The following is a 13,366-nucleotide window of genomic DNA, read 5'->3' as shown; positions in this document are numbered from 1 at the left end:
AAAGTGTGGTTCATGAGCCAGCATCAGCAGCATCACCTGGGAGCTTGTTAGAAACGGAGACTCAAATACCATTCCAGACTTCATGAATTGGAATGTGCATTTTTACCAGCTCCCAGTTGATTCAGGCGCACATTAAAGTTTGGGAAACATTGTTCTAGAGGCCCTCTCCTTTGACCATGCCCCTCTGCACTAAGCAGGATTCTGAAAGGCGAAGGGGATATGCCCACTCAAAATTTGCCCATTCTAGAACCAGAAATTCTGGGTTCCTGGATCCTTAAATTCCCTACCCTAAACACATGAGTCTGCTTCCAAGGCCTACTGCACAGCCAGTATATATTCCTCTAAGCCTGAGACGCACCCAGATGTGGCTGGGTTGGAGGGTGGAAACAGGGAGGTCTGTGGAAGAAGTCTAGCCACACCATGTGGGATGGCTCTGTGGGTGGGAAAGGGAGGAAGTGGTCAGGTGCCAGCTCTCTCTACTCCTCCAAATTCCAGGGTAAAACTGCAAGGAACCCCAGAATTCTAAATTCACACCTGGCCTTGCAAATTGTTATGACAGTTTATTTGTCAAGATAAGAGGAAAGAGGCTTTTTCTTCTAAACATTTGTTAGCTTGATGTATAACTTTCTGCCATTCAGACATATGGTATGTGGGCCTCCCTTTGTACTCTTGACTCAGTTCTGCAGATGTTAGGGGTGAGTCTGCTGGTGATGGGGTGAGGGGACAGCTGAGGTTTTCCAGCACAGCAGGCCCTGCTTGTCTTCGGGAGACACAAAGTGAGAGCAGCTTTGCATGCTTGGAGGCTCTTCCTAAACCTTGAGGTCTTTTATTTAGGGCATTTCCTTTAGAATGTCCTTAAAGGAGCTATTCGGGCTTTCCTGGTGGCTCAGTTGTAAAGAATCCTCCTGCCAATGCGGGAGATGTGGGTTCAATCCCTGGGTTGGGAAGATCCCCTGGAGAAGGAAATGGCAACCCACTCCAGTATCCTTGCCTGGAAAATCCCATGGACAGAGGAGCCTGGTGGGCTACAGTCCATGGGGTCACAAAGAGTCAGACACGACTGAGCGACTCAACAACAAAGAGAGGAGCTTTTTGTCCATCCTTTAACCAAAAATCTCTTCAAGTTCTCTCTCTTTTTTTAAAAAAATAATTATGACATCTTTATCCAGCACTGGGTATCCTGACATTAGTTTATTACAGTTCCTCAGAAAACAAGCCAAAAAATCAGCACAAATTGATAAAAATAATGGCTCAAGGGCCGCACTCACATGGAGTTGGACCTATCAAGGCGTTGCCCCAGCGCACGCACATGCATGCACGCGCATGTTTGCATGGGTGTGCTTGTGCAAACACAGAGACTTGCGGCTCCAGGTGAGACGTTAGTAAGCTTTGGGGAGTGTGCACGGGGCTGCTTCCATGTTTTGGCATTTTTAGGATGCCCTCCCTGCCCCATCCCCATGAACTAAAGATGGCTGGTACAGCCAGTAAAGTAGCAGTGTGTGTGCTTGGCAGCTTTATTTTTCCTCACAGGATATCTCAGATAACCACCCTGCGTCCAGCAGCTGGACACTGTGTTTGATTCACTCTTTCGGAGATTCAAGCTCATGTTAGAAAGTTACATTTGGGAGGAGGGAGGAGGGTTCAGGATGGGGAGCACGTTTTTACCTGTGGCGGATTCATGTTGATGTATGGCAAAACCAATACAATATTGTAAAGTTAAAAAATAAAATAAAAAGAAAGTTACATTTTTCTCAAAAGTGCCTGCCCAGTACATGGTGGAGAGCACAGGTTCTCCAACTTAGCACCTTGGGTACCATCCCTGAAATTCTTAGTTGCGAACAGGGAGGCCCAATGGTCTGGATTGTTAGCAAACGCTCTGGGGATCCTGACTGTGGTGGTTGTCTGGCCACACTTGGGGAAACCTTAATATGGAAAGGAAGTGGTGTCACAGTCCCTGCAGTGCTCTTGTTCCGCTTATAGGCTGGGCTATGGCTGTCAATTATCTGTACAGATGCGGGTGACTTGGAGCTCATGAAATCCCTGCATTTAATTTAACAAATATTTATTAGGCATCAGCTCTGTATGGAAATGTAATGGGCACTGAGAACCCACCAAAGTATAAGGTATAGCTCCAGCTATAAGGAGCTTGAATGCCTTTTCTGTCTGTTTACATTGTCAGGACTGTCATTAATGTAATTTAGGATTATCTGTTTTGTTTCATGGGTAGCGTCCTGTGTTGGAGAGAAAAGAGGAACAAAACAGAATACAGAGGAATGATGCAGTATCTATTAGTTAAGCACAATGCATTGAATGTATCTATAGTTACAAAATATCCTGACAATCCCAACTGCAATTACAATAAATCTGTCTTAATCAAAAACCGTCAATTCAAAGCCTTGCAGAAAAAAAAAAAATTATGCCACTAAAAATGAACTTTGAGGCTCATGTGAAAGAATTTTTAAAAGGAGTTATTACTAAGATGAAGTCTATATAGCTACAATTATGTGATAATGGGGAAGATAACCATTTAGGCTGTATTATTCGAATAAAGGAAGAAACCTTTTTTTGTCTCTAGCCATTACTCAACTTGATTATCTGTGTTGTCCCCCAAATTCTGGGTAATCGTTTTGCCTTGGCTTTCTTTGATCTAGCTTGAGTTTGGAATTAGAGATGTAAGCAATATCCTTTTTGTTAAATTCCGTGCATAGCTTCTGAGACCTAATTCATCGGCCGACATCCCTGGACAGAGCATAGAAACCCACCTGGACACTGTTGTCAAGGTTTCTCACACATATTTCACTGTGGAAGCTGTAAGCCTCTGAGGAAGGGTTGGTTAATTAAATGCCTTTTAGTCATAAGGTTTAATGAGACTGCTTTTAAGATATATTTGGGGAATTGATGGAATATCTATTTTCTTTTCACACCCTCCCCTACCACATACATACACACACTCCAGTCCTTGACTTCTAGCTCAGAAAAATCAAAGCTGGGTTTGTGATTTATTCTCAAACTGGAGTTAATGATTAAAAACCCCTCCCAAGCTGAAATCTGGGGACAAGGGATTCTGCCTGTGTTCACTTGGAGAAGGAGGAAAATTTCATTTACAGAAGTGCACCTGTGGAAAAATCTTCCACTCTTGTCTGAGAACTGCCCAACCCCCCAGTTCTCCACTCTTGGCCTCCCCTCCTGCTACTTTTCTTACCTCTATTCAACACTCAGAAGAGACCCAAGTGGCCTTCAGCTGAAATTCTGGCCCCAGAGCAGATTTCAGACACAGGCACCATCTTGCTTTGGGGGCTGTGAATTCCAGCCATGTTCGACCCTTACCCCTACAAAGGGCCTCTCTTTTGAATGCTCTGGGCCATGCACTGTCTTATGACACCAGTCAAGTTCTCTGCAGTTTCAAGTGTGGGGCCCTGAAAGGAGCCCCAAGCCTGGCGTCTTTTCTGCTCTTTCGTTGATAGATCACTGTTGCATCAAAGTTTCTGAGTCAGGAAAGCCCATTCTTGGGCCACCTGGCTGGACATGTGAGCTTCCTACACCACAGCCTATGACTGACTCAGGGAGGCAATGGGGCGGCTCTTCACTTTGCACCACAAGCAGCCTTTTCCAGGTCACACCTGCCAACAAGCCAGCCTAGAGGGTGGCTTGCTGCTGCTGCTGCTGCTAAGTCGCTTCAGTCGTGTCCGACTCTGTGTGACCCCATAGACGGCAGCCCACCAGGCTCCCCCATCACTAGGATTCTCCAGGCAAGAACACTGGAGTGGGTTGCCATTTCCTTCTCCAATGCATGAGAGTAAAAAGTGAAAGTGAAGTCGCTCAGTTGTGTCCAACTCTTAGCGACCCCATGGACTGCAGCCTACCAGGCTCCTCAGTCCATGGGATTTTCCAGGCAAGAGTACTGGAGTGGGGTGCCATTGCCTTCTCCGAGAGGGTGATTTGGAAAGTAGCAAAATGTGAAAAGGCAGCAGGCTGAACCAGCTAACCCAGCTCTCCTCTTTCTCCAACCCCTGATGACTTGTGTTTTCTCCCAGACAGCTGCCATTTTGGTCTTGCAGCCACTCTTAAGAATAGAATAGTACAGCTTCAGGCCAGGGGAACTTCTCTGCATGTCAGAGGTGAGGGGAAACAAAAAGGATTCTGGACTAAGTGCCACCTCTCTGAGAAGTCACGCAGCCCTGTATCAAGTGAGAGGGGGGTGTGGTTTACGTCAGGGAGGGATGTGAGTCGGGGATGGGAGAGGGTCCAATCTAAAGTCAACAAAATCCAATTGTTCCTCCCTCAATTCTTCACTCTCTTGTCTTTCTAATCTGTACATGCACACACTGCCCCTGGGCAGGAATTCTTTCCACAGTACCCCTTGTTGGTGGCCATTTAGACTCTGATTAAATGCTTCTAGTCATGGGGATCTCATTTTCTTGTGAGATTGCTCCTTATAATCCTGTATACTAATATCCCAGATCCCCACTTGTAGGCAATGGGTTTAATGGCATGAGCTCAACCAACCCAGCCCCCTCTGAGGAGCACTGGCTTGGACTAAAAAGGCTTTGACTTTTAAGATTAAATGGTGAACGCAGTTGTCCCTGGGTTCAGGCCGTACCACTCTCTGGCCTCAGATAGCCATTAATTCTTCAGGGAGCCTCATGCTATAGCCTTTGTGTGTTTAATGTAAACAACTCTTTTGTGCTTTAAATGCTACAACCACAGTTGCTTCTTGTTTGTGCTAAAAGTCGTGTTCTCCTTGCATTGGGACCAAGTGGCCCAGGTGGAAAGTCTTGAAGAAACTGAAGAAGAGGTACATTTTCAAATGAAATGAAGGCAGATGGAAGCTGGAGTCATACAAAGGACATTCGAGTTGGATTTTCCCAGAGGGACTTCAAGACTGTAATACCCATTTGCCATGTTTTATGTTTAATTTTCCTCAGGCGTTTGTTTTGCTCCATTCACCTCTAGGCTGTCTCAGCTGTTGTTCACGCATGGTACTGCGGGTGTTTCTGCTGCAAAGTTTGATCAGCTAGAACTCTTTCCACATGTCAAAACACCCAGCTTCCACTGTCTTGAGGGAAAATTCGAGAAGGTACTGGTTTACCTAATGGGGAAGTTCAGGGTGGGGGCTGGCTTTAGGTAGAGCTTGATTCAGAGGCTCCAGGGCTGTCGCCAAGAGGCACTGCTCTCTGGAGACTCAGCCTCACTCTCCTCCATCCATCAGTTCACTTCTCAGATTTCACAAGGTGGCAGGGCACTGGCAGTGGCTTCTCACTATTTTCTCAATTGCACATCTTGTTAGTCCAATCAGAGGGACACTTGATACTTTGACAGGAGCTCCCAGCACGTGACCCCCTCTCTCTTTGTGTTTTCTACACCCTGGTGTGAGAGGTGGAGCCCACCTAGACCATTTGTACTTCACCTCGACAGAGGGATCTCTGCCCAAGCCTATCTGGATTGTTGTTCAAAGAGGAGCTGACAGATCCTGGGAGGGAGATTGAACATGTGTATAGCAGGGGCAGCTTTCAGTTTTCTTCTTGGGTGATTCTGCCCCCTCAGTGCAACTCATCTATACATCGACATGGGAAACAGACAGCATTGGAAGCGGTGGCTTCAAACACAAGAGGAATAAGATACCAAGAATAGTTTTTAAATCAGTGCCAATACAAGGAGGGAGATAGAGGAAATTCTACTCTGGGTGGTGGGAGAAGAGGAAGCTGAGAAGAATCAGAGGATACGGTGTCAAAGTGGTTTGGCCACAGTATCCTCCAAAACTGTAATAGTGATAAGAATAACAGGAATACTTAGCAATAATGCATATTGAGCATAATGCTGGACAGAACTTTACATGTATTAACCCATTCAATACAAGTACTTTACATGTGTTAACTCATTTAATCCATGCAACAGCCCTATAAATCAAAAGTTATTATCATCATCATCCCCATTTTATAGATGAAAAAATCAAGGCCCAGAGAAGTTAAGCAACTTGTCCTACAGCTACTAAGTGGCACAACTAGGATTTCAACTCCAATAGCTCTTAACCCGGGCTTCCCTGGTAGCTTAGCTGGTAAAGTATCCACCTGCAATGTGGAAGACCTCAGTTTGATTCCTGGGTCGGGAAGATTTCCCTGGAGAAGGGATAGGCTACCCACTCCAGTACTCATGGGCTTCCCTGGTGGCTCAGATGGTAAAAAATCTGCCTGCAGTACAGGAGACCTGGGTTCAATCCTGGGTTGGAAAGATCCCCTGGAAGAGGGCATGGCACCCCACTCCAGTATTCTTGCCTGGAGAATCCCCATGGACAGAGGAGCCTGGCAGGCTGCAGTCCGTGGGGTCCCAAAGAGTTAGACATGACTAAGCAACTAAGCACAGCACAGCTCTTAACCCCCACATTATAGTGTCCTGGGTGAATGGCAATGTTCTGGTGGCTCCAGGGACAGGAATATGGCTGAAGGAGTGGCTTGAGTCATTCTCTAGAGCTGACAGCATAGCGGACTCAGAAGAAGGACATAAGAACAAGAGTAGGAGACTTCATTTATTCTTCACAGAAGTAAAAAAGATAATTATGCCCCATACAATACAATAAAGTATCAAGATTGCTGTTTAATAGGAGGAATGTCAGGAAGTGCAGGGTGTGGTTTAACTCTCAGTCTTCTGGAGGCTAGCCACTGACTGTAAGTGGTAAGTGTGGCTGTGGGCAAGTCACTTAACCTCTCAGTCCCTTGGTTTCCTCTTCTGTGAAATAAGGATGACTGTGCCTTGTCTCCCTTGTTGTATCATTATGGAGATTAGACAAGATAATGTGAGATGAAACACTTTGTATAGAGAACTCGCAGTCATAATTATGCTTTCTATGGGCACTTAAAAGCTTATTTGCAGTAATTTATGGCATTGTCATTGGGGTACTTTTATTAAAGAAAAGCTCTCTTTTCTAAAGAGTATTACATATTATCTTCTAGAAATAACTTACATTTTAAAAATTACATATTCAGTGTAGATAATTTCAAAAACAAAAATGAATATAAAATGAAGAAAACAATAAAATTGCCTGGAAAAATCTACTCAACGTTTTGGTTAATATTTGTTTCAGTTCAATTTCTATGCATATCTATGCTTTTTTTAAACCTAATAATGTTTCAGTTTAATATTTTATCTCACATATATACACTGTCTTTACTCTTTTGTAACCCACTTTTCCCTATTGAATTTATTAAGAATATATTTCCTTGTCATAAATCTTGTATAACAGTGACTTCTAAATGTTTTGACCATGATCCATAGTAAAAAAAAAAAAAAATACATTTACATCGCTACTCAGTAAACACACAAACACACACACACACACACACACAGATGCACACACTCATATATATAATTGCCTGATACTTGCCATTAATGTGTATGGTGTAGTCTGTTATTTTCTATTTCATATTAAAATGAAATAGTGTAGAATAGATAGAATACACTATTTCATGATTTACTTATAGCTTCTACGACCCACATTTAGATCACAATTTGTAGTTTGAAAAATTTGTGGAGATACACCATAGGATATGGTATAGGATTTGTGGAGATATACCGTAATTATTTAACAGATCTCCTATTAAGCTTCTATATATTTTAAAATATCTTGCCATTCATTCTTTCGTTCATTAAATTGTTCAGTAAATATGTATGAAGTGCCAACTATGTACCAGGCACTGTTCTAGGTGCTGGGGACACTGGCAATCTAGAAGGGATAAGGTCCCCATGTTATTGCACTTACAATCTATGGAAAGCAGGAAAATAGGCAATATACATATCTACAGACCAGGAAACACCAAGATAATATGATGGGGAATGATGGAGAAAGCTATTGTAGGTGATGGTCAGGAAAGGTTTCTCGAAGAGGTGGCATTTAAGCTGGTATTTCAGTATCTAGAAGATATTGGTTTTTAAAAAATTGTTCATGTATCTATTTTATTTAGTTATTTTTAGTTGTGCTGGATCTTTGTTGCTGTGTGGGCTTTCTCTAGTTGTGGTGAGCAGGGGACTACTCTTCATTGCAGTACATGGGCTTCTCATTGCAGTGGCTTTTCTTGTTGTGGAGCACGGGCTCTAGGGCAACAGGCTTCAGTAGTTTCAGCTTCCGAGCTCTAGGGCACAGGCTCCACAGTTGTGGCATGTGGGCTTAGTTGTTCCTTGACACGTGGTATCGTCCTTGACTAGGGATTGAATCTGTGTCTCCTGCATTGGCAAGCAGATTCTTATCCACTGTGCCACCAGGGGAGTCCTAGAAGACATTGTTGAACTGCATCTTGAAAAGATTTGGTGTAGGAAAATTTAGGCTGAGAGGACAGGTAGCAGAAAGACCTAAAGGTGGTCAGGAGCCTGGAATGTTTCAGAATCAGGAGGATGGCCAGTGAAACCCCATAAAAGTGAGCAAGGTGGAGGAGGGAGGGTCATAAAGGTTGGGGTTAAAAAGGTTGGCAGGGGTCATATCATCCAGGACTTTCTGTTGCAGACATGCTCCGTCTTTGTTTACATCCACAGGTATGGCTTGAGGGAAAAGCTTGAGAAGCATCTTGACTAGCTACAGCTGTGAACAAGGAACATTGGGTGGTAGGGAGAATAAGAAAGTGACATACTTTTCTGATTGAAGGCTTCTGTATGAAAGAAGATCCAAGTTTTGTTGGAGGAGCGTGGCCCTGGCACAACACCTTATTCTGTCCCCAGTACACCTTTCTGGGGAGATTTAAATCTCCCAGAAAAGAGGATCTTTGACTAATGCGCTTCCATGTCCTCAACACCTAGCACAATGCTTGACCCACAGTAGGTGTTCAATGAATGTTTGTGAGGCAAACAAGTAAATAAATGACATCTCTCACTCCCAGGCACATAAGCAAAGGATAGAGGCAATTTGTGACAAATTTACATGTTCTCATAGTGTGACCTGCTAATCCTCATGCTAACGGAGGAGAAAGGGCCTCCATGTGGTGAAGGGAGAGTATTTCTTTAGCTCCTTCCTGGTGAAGTCACAAATTCTCTCTCAGAAGGTATTATTTATTTTAATTGGTCTTTTTTTTTTTTAATTATTGAAATGGCATGATGACTCACCAGCTGTTTTTTGCAGTGAAAAGAGATAACACATTGTGATTGCCAGAAACAGATGTTGAAGAGGGCTGGAAATTTGATTTTTCCACATCAGGGACCCTGTTGTGCATTGAAAAAAATTGACAGGGTTATTGGAAACTAGATTGTTGGTTTCTGTGAGGTTGTTCACTCATTTTGTTGAAAAAGGGATGGTGGGAATTGCAAGAAAAACAGACGAGCCCTGGAGGAGCCGCTTTGGCTCTGAGTGGCTCCCTGAAACAGCCTTCCCCTGCCCTGTTTCCTTGTTGCCATCATCAACCTGTGCCCTGGGTAAACATGGAGGAGGCAAACAGAGACATTTTATTCTGGTGGTTAATGAAAGCCTCTCTTAATTGTCTTCCAATTTCAGAGTAAATAGCCTAGTTTTTTGGAATATAGAAAACATTCCAGAAAGCAGTGCTGGGAAGAATATGACAAGTAGGGAAGAGATCTCTGAGAGAGCAACATAATACTTCCTTCCCTAAGGAATTTGAAGCAGCTCACCACCCTAAGCGTGGTCACAGGGTTAGAAAACTGTTTTATCTTCTCCTGCAAGATACAGACAGCCTGTCTATGGGGTGGGGGCTTTCTATCTTTTTTAGCAAAATTGTTGTCTGTCATTATTTGAGCTTTTTTTTTTTTTAAATTGTTGAAGTATAACTGATTGACAATGTTGTGTTAGTTTTATGTGTACAGCAAAGTGATACAAAGTGATACAGATTCTTTTCCCTGATAGGTTATTAGAAAATATTGAGTATAGTTCTCTGTGCTATACAGTAGGTCCTTGTTGATTATCTGTTTTATATATAGTAGTGTGTATATGTTAATCCCACCCTCCTAATTCATCCCTCCCCTACCTTCCCCTTTAGTAACCATGTTTGTTTTCTATATCTGTGGGTCTGTTTCTGTTATATAAATAAAAACATTTGCATCTTTTTTTCCACATTCTACATATAAATGATATCATATGATATTCATTTTTCTCTTTCTGGTTTACTTCACTTAGTATGATAATCTCTAGGTCCATCCATGTTGCTACAAATGGCACTGGTTCATCTGGTTCATTCTTTTTTAAGGCTGAGTAATATTCCACTTGGTGTATATACACACACACACACACACACAGAATATCTTCTTTATTCATCTGTTGAAGGACAGTTAGCTTTCTTCCATGTCTTGGCTTTTGAGGTCTTTATTGAAGCATAGTATTCATACAGAAAATGCACAGGTCATAAGTGTACAATTTGATTGATTTGCATAAAGTCAACACACTGGGTGCTTAAACCAGCAACCAGATCATGAAACAGAACATGACCAGCCCCCTAGAAGAATCTTCCTCCTGCCCTAGTGATCTCCACCACAAAAGGTAATCACTGTTTTGTCTTTAAGCACAATAAATCCATTTTGTCTGTTTTAACATATAATGTAAATAGAATCTTATAGTATGTACTCTTTTGTGTCTGGCTTCTTTTGTTCAGTATCATGTTTGTGAAATTCATCCATAGTTTTATATATAGTTATAGTTCAGTCATTCCCATTGACATATAGTCATCTATTGTGTGACTTTTCCTTTCTTTTCCTTTCTACTTTTGATGAGCATTTGGATAATTTGCAGTTTATTTATTTATTTATTTTTTACTGTTACAGCCAGTGCTACTTTAAACATGTCTTTTGGTGGACCTGTGTACCCATTTCTGTTGGGTATATTCCTAGGAGCTGAATTGCTGGTTTGTGTATATCCCACTTTAGTAGATGCTACCAAACAGTTCTCCAAAGTGGTTGCACCAGTTTCCACTCCTATTAGCCCTGTGGGAGAGCTCTGGCCTCTGTCTTTTTGCTGTTGTCGCTCCCTACCCCTTGCCTTGAGTAACTTCAGTTGCTGTCACTGTGCTTCCGAAAGTGTGGTTTGAAGGATGTCACCTGCAAAAGGCGGTGCTCTTAAGCAGTTTTCCTTACTCTCTCTCTCCCTACTGCAGTGCAGACTGCTCAGCATCTGCTCAAGTATGAAATTAACCTTTATATAATGCTGGCTGGGATTGGAGAAGGTGAAACTAGAGGAAATCATTCTGGTTATTGAGATTTGTTTTTCAGGATTGTAGTTTCAAAATGTCCCTGATTCCCCAGATATTAAAGCTCACAGAAGGAATGAGTAAAAGCTTAACTTGCCTTCTGAAAAGGAATATAGGCAGGTGTTAATAGAGTTATGAAAATCAATATGAATTGTAATTGGGGTAGGCCTGTGTGGATTCAAATCCTGGCTCCATCACTTACTGTGTGACATTAACCAAATTACTTAATATGTCTGTGTCTTGATTGCCTTGGCTGCCAAGAGACAATACTAGTAACATCTACCTCAAAGGGATAGACTTGTGAGGACTAAATCTGGTGCTACATGTGAAACACTTAGAAGAACTCACGGCATGTGGTATGTGCCATGTGAGCATTAGCTAAGTAACTGCCTGTCTGCAGTCTTGAACATTAGAAGTGGTGCCTAAGAAGAAGATTCTTGTTTAATGAGGAAGTATTCTCTAGAGAAAGGAAGGCCAAGAAGCAGGACAGGGCAGGGGAAGGATCTAAGCAAGGATGTGGTCCATCCAAAGTCCAGCTTTAGTGTATCCTATGGTGGCACTTGGGGCTTCGCTGGTGGCTCAGACAGTAAAGAATCTGCCTGCAATGCAGGACACACGGGTTCAGTCCCTGGGTTGGGAAGATCCCCTGGAGGAGGTCATGGCAACCCACTCCAGTGTTCTTGCCTGGAGAATCCCATGGACAGAGGAGCCTGGTGGGCTACGGTCCATAGGGTTGCAAAGAGTCGGACACGACTGAAGCCGACTAAGCAGCAGCAGCAGCATGGTGGCTCTTGGAATGTAAATGGCACCAGTTGCCCCACCTTGAAGCAAGGGAGATGGCTTTTCACACCCCCTTGTTGTGATCTGTCACTCACTGTGGGCTGCAGGGGGTGGAGCACTCTTGGACTGGGGACTCTGCTCCTATTGGCTGAGGCCAATCCTCCAGAGAAGGGGACATCTATAAGCTCTTACCTGGGGCTGGGTGCACCTGCCAAAAAGAGGATATGAGTGGGGCACAAGACAGTCTATCATTCCTAACCAGGCTTTTATTTGTATTCAAGTCAGAAAAGTCACAAGTTCAGTGATTCTAAATAAAGTCTTTGAGGGGTAAGGGAGGTTATCTTCCTAGACATTCTTTGCCAGGGACAAGATGTCCATGGGCACCCAGAAGTTCTAGTAGTCTTTGCCCACATGAATAATAAGCATGTGAGTGTATGCCCTCCACACAAGCAGCTTCCTTGTGTGTACAGGCTCACAGCATTAAGGCTCCCATTATAATCCTGGTCCTTCCATTCATTGGGGCCCTCCTTTAGCCCTGCTTCTCAGGACAGTTTCCTTTACAGGCCACCACTTTAAGTTTTTCTCTGCCTTCTGGCCATCCCTGTCCCTGTGAGAGAAACAAAAGGAAATACACAGAGGGCATCATCTATCTGAAGGTCTGGATCTATGGTACTTCCTAGTGAAATGTCGCCATACCAAGATCTTGTGACTTAATCAGAATTTACATAATCTGCCCTTCTCTGTGGGAGATGGAAGCAGGTGACCTCTGCCAGATGTGCATTTGGTTTCTAGGAGGTGGCTCTGCTGGCCATGCTTCTCTCAGGAGTCAGATTTCCACTTACACAGGACAAAGCAACATCAAAGCAAGATGAGTCACTGCTTGGACAAATGGGAAGCCACTTCCTTCCCTGACTCTGCACCTAGGGAATGCAGGGGGAGCCTGTGCACACCTGGGTGACGATGGGGGTTGGGGACTGAAAGAACAAGAGAGAGCCAGTCTCACACTGAAATCTGTGTCTCCTCATTTCAGTCAGATGAACTGAGAGAGTTGCATCTAGCCTGCCTTGGAAGTAAAATCTCAGAAAGGGAAATTGAAGGGACAGCAGCACTAAACTGAAGTCTGCAACATATACCATATCTAAGAATTGGTTCCTTGGATAGTAAGTAGCTCATCTGTTTGTTTGTTCATTAATTCGTTTATCTGGTGTTTAGCAAGTATCCTCTGTGTGCCAGTTTCTGCGCTCCACAAGTGTACCTATCAAGGAAATCAGCCACAAAATAAATAACTATAATTGTGATGTGTTAAAAAGCTGAACCCACCTGAAATTGGAAGCTCTAGCACATTGTTCAGGCTTCGCTGGTGGCTTAGTGGTAAAGAATCCACCTGTCAAAGCAGGAGACTTGGGTTTGATCCCTGT

Source organism: Bubalus kerabau, chromosome X (assembly GCF_029407905.1).
Source record: "Bubalus kerabau isolate K-KA32 ecotype Philippines breed swamp buffalo chromosome X, PCC_UOA_SB_1v2, whole genome shotgun sequence".
Lineage (NCBI taxonomy): Eukaryota > Metazoa > Chordata > Mammalia > Artiodactyla > Bovidae > Bubalus > Bubalus kerabau.
This window is presented reverse-complemented; position numbering follows the sequence as displayed.